The 13,701-nt window shown below is 49.3% G+C and overlaps 25 non-coding genes across 25 annotated transcripts; all 25 read right to left on the minus strand.

The window, feature by feature from the left end:
* Window positions 1–13: 13 nt before the first annotated feature.
* Trnas-cga (transfer RNA serine (anticodon CGA)) lies at window positions 14–95 on the minus strand. The gene has a single exon. It is a non-coding gene; the product is annotated as a tRNA-Ser (tRNA).
* Window positions 96–234: 139 nt separating this feature from the next.
* Window positions 235–307, minus strand: Trnak-uuu (transfer RNA lysine (anticodon UUU)). Its single transcript has one exon. It is a non-coding gene; the product is annotated as a tRNA-Lys (tRNA).
* A 539-nt stretch (window positions 308–846) lies between these two features.
* Trnaf-gaa (transfer RNA phenylalanine (anticodon GAA)) lies at window positions 847–919 on the minus strand. The gene has a single exon. It is a non-coding gene; the product is annotated as a tRNA-Phe (tRNA).
* A 559-nt stretch (window positions 920–1,478) lies between these two features.
* Trnas-uga (transfer RNA serine (anticodon UGA)) lies at window positions 1,479–1,560 on the minus strand. The gene has a single exon. It is a non-coding gene; the product is annotated as a tRNA-Ser (tRNA).
* Window positions 1,561–2,262: 702 nt separating this feature from the next.
* Window positions 2,263–2,345, minus strand: Trnas-cga (transfer RNA serine (anticodon CGA)). The gene has a single exon. It is a non-coding gene; the product is annotated as a tRNA-Ser (tRNA).
* Window positions 2,346–2,483: 138 nt separating this feature from the next.
* On the minus strand, window positions 2,484–2,556 carry Trnak-uuu (transfer RNA lysine (anticodon UUU)). The gene has a single exon. It is a non-coding gene; the product is annotated as a tRNA-Lys (tRNA).
* Window positions 2,557–3,096: 540 nt separating this feature from the next.
* On the minus strand, window positions 3,097–3,169 carry Trnaf-gaa (transfer RNA phenylalanine (anticodon GAA)). The gene has a single exon. It is a non-coding gene; the product is annotated as a tRNA-Phe (tRNA).
* Window positions 3,170–3,728: 559 nt separating this feature from the next.
* On the minus strand, window positions 3,729–3,810 carry Trnas-uga (transfer RNA serine (anticodon UGA)). Its single transcript has one exon. It is a non-coding gene; the product is annotated as a tRNA-Ser (tRNA).
* A 702-nt stretch (window positions 3,811–4,512) lies between these two features.
* Window positions 4,513–4,594, minus strand: Trnas-cga (transfer RNA serine (anticodon CGA)). The gene has a single exon. It is a non-coding gene; the product is annotated as a tRNA-Ser (tRNA).
* A 138-nt stretch (window positions 4,595–4,732) lies between these two features.
* On the minus strand, window positions 4,733–4,806 carry Trnak-uuu (transfer RNA lysine (anticodon UUU)). Its single transcript has one exon. It is a non-coding gene; the product is annotated as a tRNA-Lys (tRNA).
* Window positions 4,807–5,345: 539 nt separating this feature from the next.
* Window positions 5,346–5,418, minus strand: Trnaf-gaa (transfer RNA phenylalanine (anticodon GAA)). The gene has a single exon. It is a non-coding gene; the product is annotated as a tRNA-Phe (tRNA).
* A 560-nt stretch (window positions 5,419–5,978) lies between these two features.
* Window positions 5,979–6,060, minus strand: Trnas-uga (transfer RNA serine (anticodon UGA)). The gene has a single exon. It is a non-coding gene; the product is annotated as a tRNA-Ser (tRNA).
* Window positions 6,061–6,763: 703 nt separating this feature from the next.
* On the minus strand, window positions 6,764–6,845 carry Trnas-cga (transfer RNA serine (anticodon CGA)). The gene has a single exon. It is a non-coding gene; the product is annotated as a tRNA-Ser (tRNA).
* Window positions 6,846–6,983: 138 nt separating this feature from the next.
* On the minus strand, window positions 6,984–7,056 carry Trnak-uuu (transfer RNA lysine (anticodon UUU)). Its single transcript has one exon. It is a non-coding gene; the product is annotated as a tRNA-Lys (tRNA).
* A 539-nt stretch (window positions 7,057–7,595) lies between these two features.
* Trnaf-gaa (transfer RNA phenylalanine (anticodon GAA)) lies at window positions 7,596–7,668 on the minus strand. Its single transcript has one exon. It is a non-coding gene; the product is annotated as a tRNA-Phe (tRNA).
* A 559-nt stretch (window positions 7,669–8,227) lies between these two features.
* Trnas-uga (transfer RNA serine (anticodon UGA)) lies at window positions 8,228–8,309 on the minus strand. The gene has a single exon. It is a non-coding gene; the product is annotated as a tRNA-Ser (tRNA).
* Window positions 8,310–9,012: 703 nt separating this feature from the next.
* Window positions 9,013–9,094, minus strand: Trnas-cga (transfer RNA serine (anticodon CGA)). Its single transcript has one exon. It is a non-coding gene; the product is annotated as a tRNA-Ser (tRNA).
* Window positions 9,095–9,232: 138 nt separating this feature from the next.
* Trnak-uuu (transfer RNA lysine (anticodon UUU)) lies at window positions 9,233–9,305 on the minus strand. Its single transcript has one exon. It is a non-coding gene; the product is annotated as a tRNA-Lys (tRNA).
* Window positions 9,306–9,844: 539 nt separating this feature from the next.
* On the minus strand, window positions 9,845–9,917 carry Trnaf-gaa (transfer RNA phenylalanine (anticodon GAA)). The gene has a single exon. It is a non-coding gene; the product is annotated as a tRNA-Phe (tRNA).
* A 559-nt stretch (window positions 9,918–10,476) lies between these two features.
* Window positions 10,477–10,558, minus strand: Trnas-uga (transfer RNA serine (anticodon UGA)). The gene has a single exon. It is a non-coding gene; the product is annotated as a tRNA-Ser (tRNA).
* Window positions 10,559–11,261: 703 nt separating this feature from the next.
* On the minus strand, window positions 11,262–11,343 carry Trnas-cga (transfer RNA serine (anticodon CGA)). Its single transcript has one exon. It is a non-coding gene; the product is annotated as a tRNA-Ser (tRNA).
* A 138-nt stretch (window positions 11,344–11,481) lies between these two features.
* Window positions 11,482–11,554, minus strand: Trnak-uuu (transfer RNA lysine (anticodon UUU)). Its single transcript has one exon. It is a non-coding gene; the product is annotated as a tRNA-Lys (tRNA).
* A 539-nt stretch (window positions 11,555–12,093) lies between these two features.
* Window positions 12,094–12,166, minus strand: Trnaf-gaa (transfer RNA phenylalanine (anticodon GAA)). Its single transcript has one exon. It is a non-coding gene; the product is annotated as a tRNA-Phe (tRNA).
* Window positions 12,167–12,725: 559 nt separating this feature from the next.
* On the minus strand, window positions 12,726–12,807 carry Trnas-uga (transfer RNA serine (anticodon UGA)). Its single transcript has one exon. It is a non-coding gene; the product is annotated as a tRNA-Ser (tRNA).
* Window positions 12,808–13,509: 702 nt separating this feature from the next.
* Trnas-cga (transfer RNA serine (anticodon CGA)) lies at window positions 13,510–13,591 on the minus strand. The gene has a single exon. It is a non-coding gene; the product is annotated as a tRNA-Ser (tRNA).
* Between the last annotated feature and the right edge of the window lie 110 nt (window positions 13,592–13,701).

The following is a 13,701-nucleotide window of genomic DNA, read 5'->3' on the forward strand; positions in this document are numbered from 1 at the left end:
ACGCAAAATCGCACGCAGCCGGTAGGATTCGAACCTACGCTCCCAGAGGGAATCTGATTTCGAGTCAGACGCCTTAACCACTCGGCCACGACTGCCGTTAGCGCGGTGTTCTCTCGACACATGCAACTGCTACCGTTTAAAACCACTGTGGTGTCAGAAAACGGCGTAGCTGCATTATTTTCCGTAGCGTTTCCACCGCTACCAGACGAATCGCTACCAAAGTATTAAAATTTCCGCCCGGACAGGGACTTGAACCCTGGACCCTTAGGTTAAAAGCCTAATGCTCTACCGACTGAGCTATCCGGGCTCACACAAGGCTGCAAAACCTCCCACGATGCACAACTATACATTGACTCATGTCCTTTACTGTTGTGCAATCGCTGCATGGGGCCGTTACTAATAAAACGTCGCCTAAATGCTGTCTACAAACTTATCGCGCTAAGCCCGTAACACACTATCGAAGACTGCTGACACACGATGCAACAACAAATTGTACCAGTTGTTACGTCTCATACGTTGGAGCAGAGAATTTACGTGTTTTGTCGACACTCACTGGGCAATTGGAAAATTCACAAGCATTTCGAATGCAATGTTTCCCACGCTTTCGCTCATTTCACGGTTCCGTTGAAGACGTTCTTCACCACCTGACACAGAAAAAGGAATGCAGTCGGTAGGATATTTTTAATTCTTTTGCTTCTAAGGGTGTTAGTTGTCTAGTAAGTTCCTCTTATGGCATGCAATTGACAACCAGAACAGCTACAGGAGAGAGTCATTTTTGTTGTCAGCGGTAGTTGCATTATCACACACGCAGAGTAATTCCATTGGCGTCGCATCAAAACGAGTACCTGCCGAAACCCGGGATCGAACCAGGGACCTTTAGATCTTCAGTCTAACGCTCTCCCAACTGAGCTATTTCGGCTGACGTCGAAGGTTGCCATTTGCATGTCTTCGTTCACTTCTGCCTCGTTGCCAATTTCACAGTCACCTTCGTCTGATAAGACACAGGGACGCTGAAGGGCGAGCAGCCGATGCAGTGAAGTTCCACACACATTTCTTCAGCTTCCGTCATCGTAACAAGCAAACATGTCGACTCGATAACCCGTGCTATATCGATGCCAGGGGCAACTCGTGTGCAGAGAACGAGACACAAGAAGGAGTGAGCCTCTCCACCATATGAGAGGCAGTATCTAGCAGATACACACGGTAAAACATTCGACTTGCGTTAGCTCATAAATTGCTACACGTCATCGTCTGCAAGCTAAAATGGACACATCTGCACTGCCCAGTGAGGCGACACTTGTACTAACACCTGGTGGACGGCTGTGAGACTAGGAGATGAGCTGCGGCTTCTGGGGGCGACTGTAACGCTGCGCCCTCGATCAAATAACACTGCACATTGCTGGTGACCCACGTGTTTAGTAGTGACGCAACTGCTAGGATGCAGCTCAACGTCCGCCTTTTGAGAGCGAGAAAATTTTCGCAGTCGGCAGGACTCGAACCTACGCTCCCAGAGGGAATCTGATTTCAAGTCAGACGCCTTAACCACTCGGCCACGACTGCCGGTGGCGGAAGCGACTCCCGACAAGTGAAGCCGCCATCTTTAGAAGCAATCTGATGGCAGAAAACGGCGTGGCCTCACTCTTTGCTGTAGGGTTTCCATTAGCCGTTACGAAAGTGTACTATTTTCGCCCAGACAGGGACTTGAGCCCAGGACCCTTTGGTTGAAAACCTAACGCTCTACCGACTCAGCTATGCGGGCCCACGCACGAGCATTATCGTACAGCTGCGTGGTGTGCGAGTGTTTCGCATGTCGTAATTACTGACTTATGGCTCCAATGGCGACTTCACCGACTTCCCACTGACGCACCGCTGACGCTAGTTTTCTGTCGTCTTAAAACGATGGACATACCTCCAAGCAGCTGCGAGATCTTAAGAAAAGAAAAAAAAAAACGCTGCACCACTGCTTTTGCCGCACTCGAATGATTGAAATTGCGATTCTTAAAAAGAAAATGAAATGTCCGCTCTGTCCAACACTTTCGAGCACATCTGTGTACTCACCATCTCAGCGACGGCTTTCTGCAGTCCCAGCGTCAGTGCGAGGTGAACCGAAAGGCACAGTAAGTAGCTGTCGTCGCGAAAACTCAGTATTCTTAAAACGTAAATTTTCGTCTTGTTGAGAATGGCATCACTGGTTGCACCCGCATTCGCCCACGCATGTCACATGTGTGCGAAAACGTTTGCTCCTCTTTACGCAAAATCGCACGCAGCCGGTAGGATTCGAACCTACGCTCCCAGAGGGAATCTGATTTCGAGTCAGACGCCTTAACCACCTCGGCCACGACTGCCGTTAGCGCGGTGTTCTCTCGACACATGCAACTGCTACCGTTTAAAACACTGTGGTGTCAGAAAACGGCGTAGCTGCATTATTTTCCGTAGCGTTTCCACCGCTACCAGACGAATCGCTACCAAAGTATTAAAATTTCCGCCCGGACAGGGACTTGAACCCTGGACCCTTAGGTTAAAAGCCTAATGCTCTACCGACTGAGCTATCCGGGCTCACACAAGGCTGCAAAACCTCCCACGATGCACAACTATACATTGACTCATGTCCTTTACTGTTGTGCAATCGCTGCATGGGGCCGTTACTAATAAAACGTCGCCTAAATGCTGTCTACAAACTTATCGCGCTAAGCCCGTAACACACTATCGAAGACTGCTGACACACGATGCAACAACAAATTGTACCAGTTGTTACGTCTCATACGTTGGAGCAGAGAATTTACGTGTTTTGTCGACACTCACTGGGCAATTGGAAAATTCACAAGCATTTCGAATGCAATGTTTCCCACGCTTTCGCTCATTTCACGGTTCCGTTGAAGACGTTCTTCACCACCTGACACAGAAAAAGGAATGCAGTCGGTAGGATATTTTTAATTCTTTTGCTTCTAAGGGTGTTAGTTGTCTAGTAAGTTCCTCTTATGGGCATGCAATTGACAACCAGAACAGCTACAGGAGAGAGTCATTTTTGTTGTCAGCGGTAGTTGCATTATCACACACGCAGAGTAATTCCATTGGCGTCGCATCAAAACGAGTACCTGCCGAAACCCGGGATCGAACCAGGGACCTTTAGATCTTCAGTCTAACGCTCTCCCAACTGAGCTATTTCGGCTGACGTCGAAGGTTGCCATTTGCATGTCTTCGTTCACTTCTGCCTCGTTGCCAATTTCACAGTCACCTTCGTCTGATAAGACACAGGGACGCTGAAGGGCGAGCAGCCGATGCAGTGAAGTTCCACACACATTTCTTCAGCTTCCGTCATCGTAACAAGCAAACATGTCGACTCGATAACCCGTGCTATATCGATGCCAGGGGCAACTCGTGTGCAGAGAACGAGACACAAGAAGGAGTGAGCCTCTCCACCATATGAGAGGCAGTATCTAGCAGATACACACGGTAAAACATTCGACTTGCGTTAGCTCATAAATTGCTACACGTCATCGTCTGCAAGCTAAAATGGACACATCTGCACTGCCCAGTGAGGCGACACTTGTACTAACACCTGGTGGACGGCTGTGAGACTAGGAGATGAGCTGCGGCTTCTGGGGGCGACTGTAACGCTGCGCCCTCGATCAAATAACACTGCACATTGCTGGTGACCCACGTGTTTAGTAGTGACGCAACTGCTAGGATGCAGCTCAACGTCCGCCTTTTGAGAGCGAGAAAATTTTCGCAGTCGGCAGGACTCGAACCTACGCTCCCAGAGGGAATCTGATTTCAAGTCAGACGCCTTAACCACTCGGCCACGACTGCCGGTGGCGGAAGCGACTCCCGACAAGTGAAGCCGCCATCTTTAGAAGCAATCTGATGGCAGAAAACGGCGTGGCCTCACTCTTTGCTGTAGGGTTTCCATTAGCCGTTACGAAAGTGTACTAATTTTCGCCCAGACAGGGACTTGAGCCCAGGACCCTTTGGTTGAAAACCTAACGCTCTACCGACTCAGCTATGCGGGCCCACGCACGAGCATTATCGTACAGCTGCGTGGTGTGCGAGTGTTTCGCATGTCGTAATTACTGACTTATGGCTCCAATGGCGACTTCACCGACTTCCCACTGACGCACCGCTGACGCTAGTTTTCTGTCGTCTTAAAACGATGGACATACCTCCAAGCAGCTGCGAGATCTTAAGAAAAGAAAAAAAAAACGCTGCACCACTGCTTTTGCCGCACTCGAATGATTGAAATTGCGATTCTTAAAAAGAAAATGAAATGTCCGCTCTGTCCAACACTTTCGAGCACATCTGTGTACTCACCATCTCAGCGACGGCTTTCTGCAGTCCCAGCGTCAGTGCGAGGTGAACCGAAAGGCACAGTAAGTAGCTGTCGTCGCGAAAACTCAGTATTCTTAAAACGTAAATTTTCGTCTTGTTGAGAATGGCATCACTGGTTGCACCCGCATTCGCCCACGCATGTCACATGTGTGCGAAAACGTTTGCTCCTCTTTACGCAAAATCGCACGCAGCCGGTAGGATTCGAACCTACGCTCCCAGAGGGAATCTGATTTCGAGTCAGACGCCTTAACCACTCGGCCACGACTGCCGTTAGCGCGGTGTTCTCTCGACACATGCAACTGCTACCGTTTAAAACACTGTGGTGTCAGAAAACGGCGTAGCTGCATTATTTTCCGTAGCGTTTCCACCGCTACCAGACGAATCGCTACCAAAGTATTAAAATTTCCGCCCGGACAGGGACTTGAACCCTGGACCCCTTAGGTTAAAAGCCTAATGCTCTACCGACTGAGCTATCCGGGCTCACACAAGGCTGCAAAACCTCCCACGATGCACAACTATACATTGACTCATGTCCTTTACTGTTGTGCAATCGCTGCATGGGGCCGTTACTAATAAAACGTCGCCTAAATGCTGTCTACAAACTTATCGCGCTAAGCCCGTAACACACTATCGAAGACTGCTGACACACGATGCAACAACAAATTGTACCAGTTGTTACGTCTCATACGTTGGAGCAGAGAATTTACGTGTTTTGTCGACACTCACTGGGCAATTGGAAAATTCACAAGCATTTCGAATGCAATGTTTCCCACGCTTTCGCTCATTTCACGGTTCCGTTGAAGACGTTCTTCACCACCTGACACAGAAAAAGGAATGCAGTCGGTAGGATATTTTTAATTCTTTTGCTTCTAAGGGTGTTAGTTGTCTAGTAAGTTCCTCTTATGGCATGCAATTGACAACCAGAACAGCTACAGGAGAGAGTCATTTTTGTTGTCAGCGGTAGTTGCATTATCACACACGCAGAGTAATTCCATTGGCGTCGCATCAAAACGAGTACCTGCCGAAACCCGGGATCGAACCAGGGACCTTTAGATCTTCAGTCTAACGCTCTCCCAACTGAGCTATTTCGGCTGACGTCGAAGGTTGCCATTTGCATGTCTTCGTTCACTTCTGCCTCGTTGCCAATTTCACAGTCACCTTCGTCTGATAAGACACAGGGGACGCTGAAGGGCGAGCAGCCGATGCAGTGAAGTTCCACACACATTTCTTCAGCTTCCGTCATCGTAACAAGCAAACATGTCGACTCGATAACCCGTGCTATATCGATGCCAGGGGCAACTCGTGTGCAGAGAACGAGACACAAGAAGGAGTGAGCCTCTCCACCATATGAGAGGCAGTATCTAGCAGATACACACGGTAAAACATTCGACTTGCGTTAGCTCATAAATTGCTACACGTCATCGTCTGCAAGCTAAAATGGACACATCTGCACTGCCCAGTGAGGCGACACTTGTACTAACACCTGGTGGACGGCTGTGAGACTAGGAGATGAGCTGCGGCTTCTGGGGGCGACTGTAACGCTGCGCCCTCGATCAAATAACACTGCACATTGCTGGTGACCCACGTGTTTAGTAGTGACGCAACTGCTAGGATGCAGCTCAACGTCCGCCTTTTGAGAGCGAGAAAATTTTCGCAGTCGGCAGGACTCGAACCTACGCTCCCAGAGGGAATCTGATTTCAAGTCAGACGCCTTAACCACTCGGCCACGACTGCCGGTGGCGGAAGCGACTCCCGACAAGTGAAGCCGCCATCTTTAGAAGCAATCTGATGGCAGAAAACGGCGTGGCCTCACTCTTCGCTGTAGGGTTTCCATTAGCCGTTACGAAAGTGTACTAATTTTCGCCCAGGACAGTGACTTGAGCCCAGGACCCTTTGGTTGAAAACCTAACGCTCTACCGACTCAGCTATGCGGGCCCACGCACGAGCATTATCGTACAGCTGCGTGGTGTGCGAGTGTTTCGCATGTCGTAATTACTGACTTATGGCTCCAATGGCGACTTCACCGACTTCCCACTGACGCACCGCTGACGCTAGTTTTCTGTCGTCTTAAAACGATGGACATACCTCCAAGCAGCTGCGAGATCTTAAGAAAAGAAAAAAAAAACGCTGCACCACTGCTTTTGCCGCACTCGAATGATTGAAATTGCGATTCTTAAAAAGAAAATGAAATGTCCGCTCTGTCCAACACTTTCGAGCACATCTGTGTACTCACCATCTCAGCGACGGCTTTCTGCAGTCCCAGCGTCAGTGCGAGGTGAACCGAAAGGCACAGTAAGTAGCTGTCGTCGCGAAAACTCAGTATTCTTGAAACGTAAATTTTCGTCTTGTTGAGAATGGCATCACTGGTTGCACCCGCATTCGCCCACGCATGTCACATGTGTGCGAAAACGTTTGCTCCTCTTTACGCAAAATCGCACGCAGCCGGTAGGATTCGAACCTACGCTCCCAGAGGGAATCTGATTTCGAGTCAGACGCCTTAACCACTCGGCCACGACTGCCGTTAGCGCGGTGTTCTCTCGACACATGCAACTGCTACCGTTTAAAACACTGTGGTGTCAGAAAACGGCGTAGCTGCATTATTTTCCGTAGCGTTTCCACCGCTACCAGACGAATCGCTACCAAAGTATTAAAATTTCCGCCCGGACAGGGACTTGAACCCTGGACCCTTAGGTTAAAAGCCTAATGCTCTACCGACTGAGCTATCCGGGCTCACACAAGGCTGCAAAACCTCCCACGATGCACAACTATACATTGACTCATGTCCTTTACTGTTGTGCAATCGCTGCATGGGGCCGTTACTAATAAAACGTCGCCTAAATGCTGTCTACAAACTTATCGCGCTAAGCCCGTAACACACTATCGAAGACTGCTGACACACGATGCAACAACAAATTGTACCAGTTGTTACGTCTCATACGTTGGAGCAGAGAATTTACGTGTTTTGTCGACACTCACTGGGCAATTGGAAAATTCACAAGCATTTCGAATGCAATGTTTCCCACGCTTTCGCTCATTTCACGGTTCCGTTGAAGACGTTCTTCACCACCTGACACAGAAAAAGGAATGCAGTCGGTAGGATATTTTTAATTCTTTTGCTTCTAAGGGTGTTAGTTGTCTAGTAAGTTCCTCTTATGGCATGCAATTGACAACCAGAACAGCTACAGGAGAGAGTCATTTTTGTTGTCAGCGGTAGTTGCATTATCACACACGCAGAGTAATTCCATTGGCGTCGCATCAAAACGAGTACCTGCCGAAACCCGGGATCGAACCAGGGACCTTTAGATCTTCAGTCTAACGCTCTCCCAACTGAGCTATTTCGGCTGACGTCGAAGGTTGCCATTTGCATGTCTTCGTTCACTTCTGCCTCGTTGCCAATTTCACAGTCACCTTCGTCTGATAAGACACAGGGACGCTGAAGGGCGAGCAGCCGATGCAGTGAAGTTCCACACACATTTCTTCAGCTTCCGTCATCGTAACAAGCAAACATGTCGACTCGATAACCCGTGCTATATCGATGCCAGGGGCAACTCGTGTGCAGAGAACGAGACACAAGAAGGAGTGAGCCTCTCCACCATATGAGAGGCAGTATCTAGCAGATACACACGGTAAAACATTCGACTTGCGTTAGCTCATAAATTGCTACACGTCATCGTCTGCAAGCTAAAATGGACACATCTGCACTGCCCAGTGAGGCGACACTTGTACTAACACCTGGTGGACGGCTGTGAGACTAGGAGATGAGCTGCGGCTTCTGGGGGCGACTGTAACGCTGCGCCCTCGATCAAATAACACTGCACATTGCTGGTGACCCACGTGTTTAGTAGTGACGCAACTGCTAGGATGCAGCTCAACGTCCGCCTTTTGAGAGCGAGAAAATTTTCGCAGTCGGCAGGACTCGAACCTACGCTCCCAGAGGGAATCTGATTTCAAGTCAGACGCCTTAACCACTCGGCCACGACTGCCGGTGGCGGAAGCGACTCCCGACAAGTGAAGCCGCCATCTTTAGAAGCAATCTGATGGCAGAAAACGGCGTGGCCTCACTCTTTGCTGTAGGGTTTCCATTAGCCGTTACGAAAGTGTACTAATTTTCGCCCAGACAGGGACTTGAGCCCAGGACCCTTTGGTTGAAAACCTAACGCTCTACCGACTCAGCTATGCGGGCCCACGCACGAGCATTATCGTACAGCTGCGTGGTGTGCGAGTGTTTCGCATGTCGTAATTACTGACTTATGGCTCCAATGGCGACTTCACCGACTTCCCACTGACGCACCGCTGACGCTAGTTTTCTGTCGTCTTAAAACGATGGACATACCTCCAAGCAGCTGCGAGATCTTAAGAAAAGAAAAAAAAAAACGCTGCACCACTGCTTTTGCCGCACTCGAATGATTGAAATTGCGATTCTTAAAAAGAAAATGAAATGTCCGCTCTGTCCAACACTTTCGAGCACATCTGTGTACTCACCATCTCAGCGACGGCTTTCTGCAGTCCCAGCGTCAGTGCGAGGTGAACCGAAAGGCACAGTAAGTAGCTGTCGTCGCGAAAACTCAGTATTCTTAAAACGTAAATTTTCGTCTTGTTGAGAATGGCATCACTGGTTGCACCCGCATTCGCCCACGCATGTCACATGTGTGCGAAAACGTTTGCTCCTCTTTACGCAAAATCGCACGCAGCCGGTAGGATTCGAACCTACGCTCCCAGAGGGAATCTGATTTCGAGTCAGACGCCTTAACCACTCGGCCACGACTGCCGTTAGCGCGGTGTTCTCTCGACACATGCAACTGCTACCGTTTAAAACACTGTGGTGTCAGAAAACGGCGTAGCTGCATTATTTTCCGTAGCGTTTCCACCGCTACCAGACGAATCGCTACCAAAGTATTAAAATTTCCGCCCGGACAGGGACTTGAACCCTGGACCCTTAGGTTAAAAGCCTAATGCTCTACCGACTGAGCTATCCGGGCTCACACAAGGCTGCAAAACCTCCCACGATGCACAACTATACATTGACTCATGTCCTTTACTGTTGTGCAATCGCTGCATGGGGCCGTTACTAATAAAACGTCGCCTAAATGCTGTCTACAAACTTATCGCGCTAAGCCCGTAACACACTATCGAAGACTGCTGACACACGATGCAACAACAAATTGTACCAGTTGTTACGTCTCATACGTTGGAGCAGAGAATTTACGTGTTTTGTCGACACTCACTGGGCAATTGGAAAATTCACAAGCATTTCGAATGCAATGTTTCCCACGCTTTCGCTCATTTCACGGTTCCGTTGAAGACGTTCTTCACCACCTGACACAGAAAAAGGAATGCAGTCGGTAGGATATTTTTAATTCTTTTGCTTCTAAGGGTGTTAGTTGTCTAGTAAGTTCCTCTTATGGCATGCAATTGACAACCAGAACAGCTACAGGAGAGAGTCATTTTTGTTGTCAGCGGTAGTTGCATTATCACACACGCAGAGTAATTCCATTGGCGTCGCATCAAAACGAGTACCTGCCGAAACCCGGGATCGAACCAGGGACCTTTAGATCTTCAGTCTAACGCTCTCCCAACTGAGCTATTTCGGCTGACGTCGAAGGTTGCCATTTGCATGTCTTCGTTCACTTCTGCCTCGTTGCCAATTTCACAGTCACCTTCGTCTGATAAGACACAGGGACGCTGAAGGGCGAGCAGCCGATGCAGTGAAGTTCCACACACATTTCTTCAGCTTCCGTCATCGTAACAAGCAAACATGTCGACTCGATAACCCGTGCTATATCGATGCCAGGGGCAACTCGTGTGCAGAGAACGAGACACAAGAAGGAGTGAGCCTCTCCACCATATGAGAGGCAGTATCTAGCAGATACACACGGTAAAACATTCGACTTGCGTTAGCTCATAAATTGCTACACGTCATCGTCTGCAAGCTAAAATGGACACATCTGCACTGCCCAGTGAGGCGACACTTGTACTAACACCTGGTGGACGGCTGTGAGACTAGGAGATGAGCTGCGGCTTCTGGGGGCGACTGTAACGCTGCGCCCTCGATCAAATAACACTGCACATTGCTGGTGACCCACGTGTTTAGTAGTGACGCAACTGCTAGGATGCAGCTCAACGTCCGCCTTTTGAGAGCGAGAAAATTTTCGCAGTCGGCAGGACTCGAACCTACGCTCCCAGAGGGAATCTGATTTCAAGTCAGACGCCTTAACCACTCGGCCACGACTGCCGGTGGCGGAAGCGACTCCCGACAAGTGAAGCCGCCATCTTTAGAAGCAATCTGATGGCAGAAAACGGCGTGGCCTCACTCTTCGCTGTAGGGTTTCCATTAGCCGTTACGAAAGTGTACTAATTTTCGCCCAGACAGTGACTTGAGCCCAGGACCCTTTGGTTGAAAACCTAACGCTCTACCGACTCAGCTATGCGGGCCCACGCACGAGCATTATCGTACAGCTGCGTGGTGTGCGAGTGTTTCGCATGTCGTAATTACTGACTTATGGCTCCAATGGCGACTTCACCGACTTCCCACTGACGCACCGCTGACGCTAGTTTTCTGTCGTCTTAAAACGATGGACATACCTCCAAGCAGCTGCGAGATCTTAAGAAAAGAAAAAAAAAAACGCTGCACCACTGCTTTTGCCGCACTCGAATGATTGAAATTGCGATTCTTAAAAAGAAAATGAAATGTCCGCTCTGTCCAACACTTTCGAGCACATCTGTGTACTCACCATCTCAGCGACGGCTTTCTGCAGTCCCAGCGTCAGTGCGAGGTGAACCGAAAGGCACAGTAAGTAGCTGTCGTCGCGAAAACTCAGTATTCTTGAAACGTAAATTTTCGTCTTGTTGAGAATGGCATCACTGGTTGCACCCGCATTCGCCCACGCATGTCACATGTGTGCGAAAACGTTTGCTCCTCTTTACGCAAAATCGCACGCAGCCGGTAGGATTCGAACCTACGCTCCCAGAGGGAATCTGATTTCGAGTCAGACGCCTTAACCACTCGGCCACGACTGCCGTTAGCGCGGTGTTCTCTCGACACATGCAACTGCTACCGTTTAAAACACTGTGGTGTCAGAAAACGGCGTAGCTGCATTATTTTCCGTAGCGTTTCCACCGCTACCAGACGAATCGCTACCAAAGTATTAAAATTTCCGCCCGGACAGGGACTTGAACCCTGGACCCTTAGGTTAAAAGCCTAATGCTCTACCGACTGAGCTATCCGGGCTCACACAAGGCTGCAAAACCTCCCACGATGCACAACTATACATTGACTCATGTCCTTTACTGTTGTGCAATCGCTGCATGGGGCCGTTACTAATAAAACGTCGCCTAAATGCTGTCTACAAACTTATCGCGCTAAGCCCGTAACACACTATCGAAGACTGCTGACACACGATGCAACAACAAATTGTACCAGTTGTTACGTCTCATACGTTGGAGCAGAGAATTTACGTGTTTTGTCGACACTCACTGGGCAATTGGAAAATTCACAAGCATTTCGAATGCAATGTTTCCCACGCTTTCGCTCATTTCACGGTTCCGTTGAAGACGTTCTTCACCACCTGACACAGAAAAAGGAATGCAGTCGGTAGGATATTTTTAATTCTTTTGCTTCTAAGGGTGTTAGTTGTCTAGTAAGTTCCTCTTATGGCATGCAATTGACAACCAGAACAGCTACAGGAGAGAGTCATTTTTGTTGTCAGCGGTAGTTGCATTATCACACACGCAGAGTAATTCCATTGGCGTCGCATCAAAACGAGTACCTGCCGAAACCCGGGATCGAACCAGGGACCTTTAGATCTTCAGTCTAACGCTCTCCCAACTGAGCTATTTCGGCTGACGTCGAAGGTTGCCATTTGCATGTCTTCGTTCACTTCTGCCTCGTTGCCAATTTCACAGTCACCTTCGTCTGATAAGACACAGGGACGCTGAAGGGCGAGCAGCCGATGCAGTGAAGTTCCACACACATTTCTTCAGCTTCCGTCATCGTAACAAGCAAACATGTCGACTCGATAACCCGTGCTATATCGATGCCAGGGGCAACTCGTGTGCAGAGAACGAGACACAAGAAGGAGTGAGCCTCTCCACCATATGAGAGGCAGTATCTAGCAGATACACACGGTAAAACATTCGACTTGCGTTAGCTCATAAATTGCTACACGTCATCGTCTGCAAGCTAAAATGGACACATCTGCACTGCCCAGTGAGGCGACACTTGTACTAACACCTGGTGGACGGCTGTGAGACTAGGAGATGAGCTGCGGCTTCTGGGGGCGACTGTAACGCTGCGCCCTCGATCAAATAACACTGCACATTGCTGGTGACCCACGTGTTTAGTAGTGACGCAACTGCTAGGATGCAGCTCAACGTCCGCCTTTTGAGAGCGAGAAAATTTTCGCAGTCGGCAGGACTCGAACCTACGCTCCCAGAGGGAATCTGATTTCAAGTCAGACGCCTTAACCACTCGGCCACGACTGCCGGTGGCGGAAGCGACTCCCGACAAGTGAAGCCGCCATCTTTAGAAGCAATCTGATGGCAGAAAACGGCGTGGCCTCACTCTTCGCTGTAGGGTTTCCATTAGCCGTTACGAAAGTGTACTAATTTTCGCCCAGACAGTGACTTGAGCCCAGGACCCTTTGGTTGAAAACCTAACGCTCTACCGACTCAGCTATGCGGGCCCACGCACGAGCATTATCGTACAGCTGCGTGGTGTGCGAGTGTTTCGCATGTCGTAATTACTGACTTATGGCTCCAATGGCGACTTCACCGACTTCCCACTGACGCACCGCTGACGCTAGTTTTCTGTCGTCTTAAAACGATGGACATACCTCCAAGCAGCTGCGAGATCTTAAGAAAAGAAAAAAAAAACGCTGCACCACTGCTTTTGCCGCACTCGAATGATTGAAATTGCGATTCTTAAAAAGAAAATGAAATGTCCGCTCTGTCCAACACTTTCGAGCACATCTGTGTACTCACCATCTCAGCGACGGCTTTCTGCAGTCCCAGCGTCAGTGCGAGGTGAACCGAAAGGCACAGTAAGTAGCTGTCGTCGCGAAAACTCAGTATTCTTAAAACGTAAATTTTCGTCTTGTTGAGAATGGCATCACTGGTTGCACCCGCATTCGCCCACGCATGTCACATGTGTGCGAAAACGTTTGCTCCTCTTTACGCAAAATCGCACGCAGCCGGTAGGATTCGAACCTACGCTCCCAGAGGGAATCTGATTTCGAGTCAGACGCCTTAACCACTCGGCCACGACTGCCGTTAGCGCGGTGTTCTCTCGACACATGCAACTGCTACCGTTTAAAACACTGTGGTGTCAGAAAACGGCGTAGCTGCATTATTTTCCGTAGCGTTTCCACCGCTACCAGA

The sequence above is a fragment of the Schistocerca cancellata genome, unplaced genomic scaffold (genome assembly GCF_023864275.1).
Source record: "Schistocerca cancellata isolate TAMUIC-IGC-003103 unplaced genomic scaffold, iqSchCanc2.1 HiC_scaffold_506, whole genome shotgun sequence".
NCBI classification, from domain to species: domain Eukaryota; kingdom Metazoa; phylum Arthropoda; class Insecta; order Orthoptera; family Acrididae; genus Schistocerca; species Schistocerca cancellata.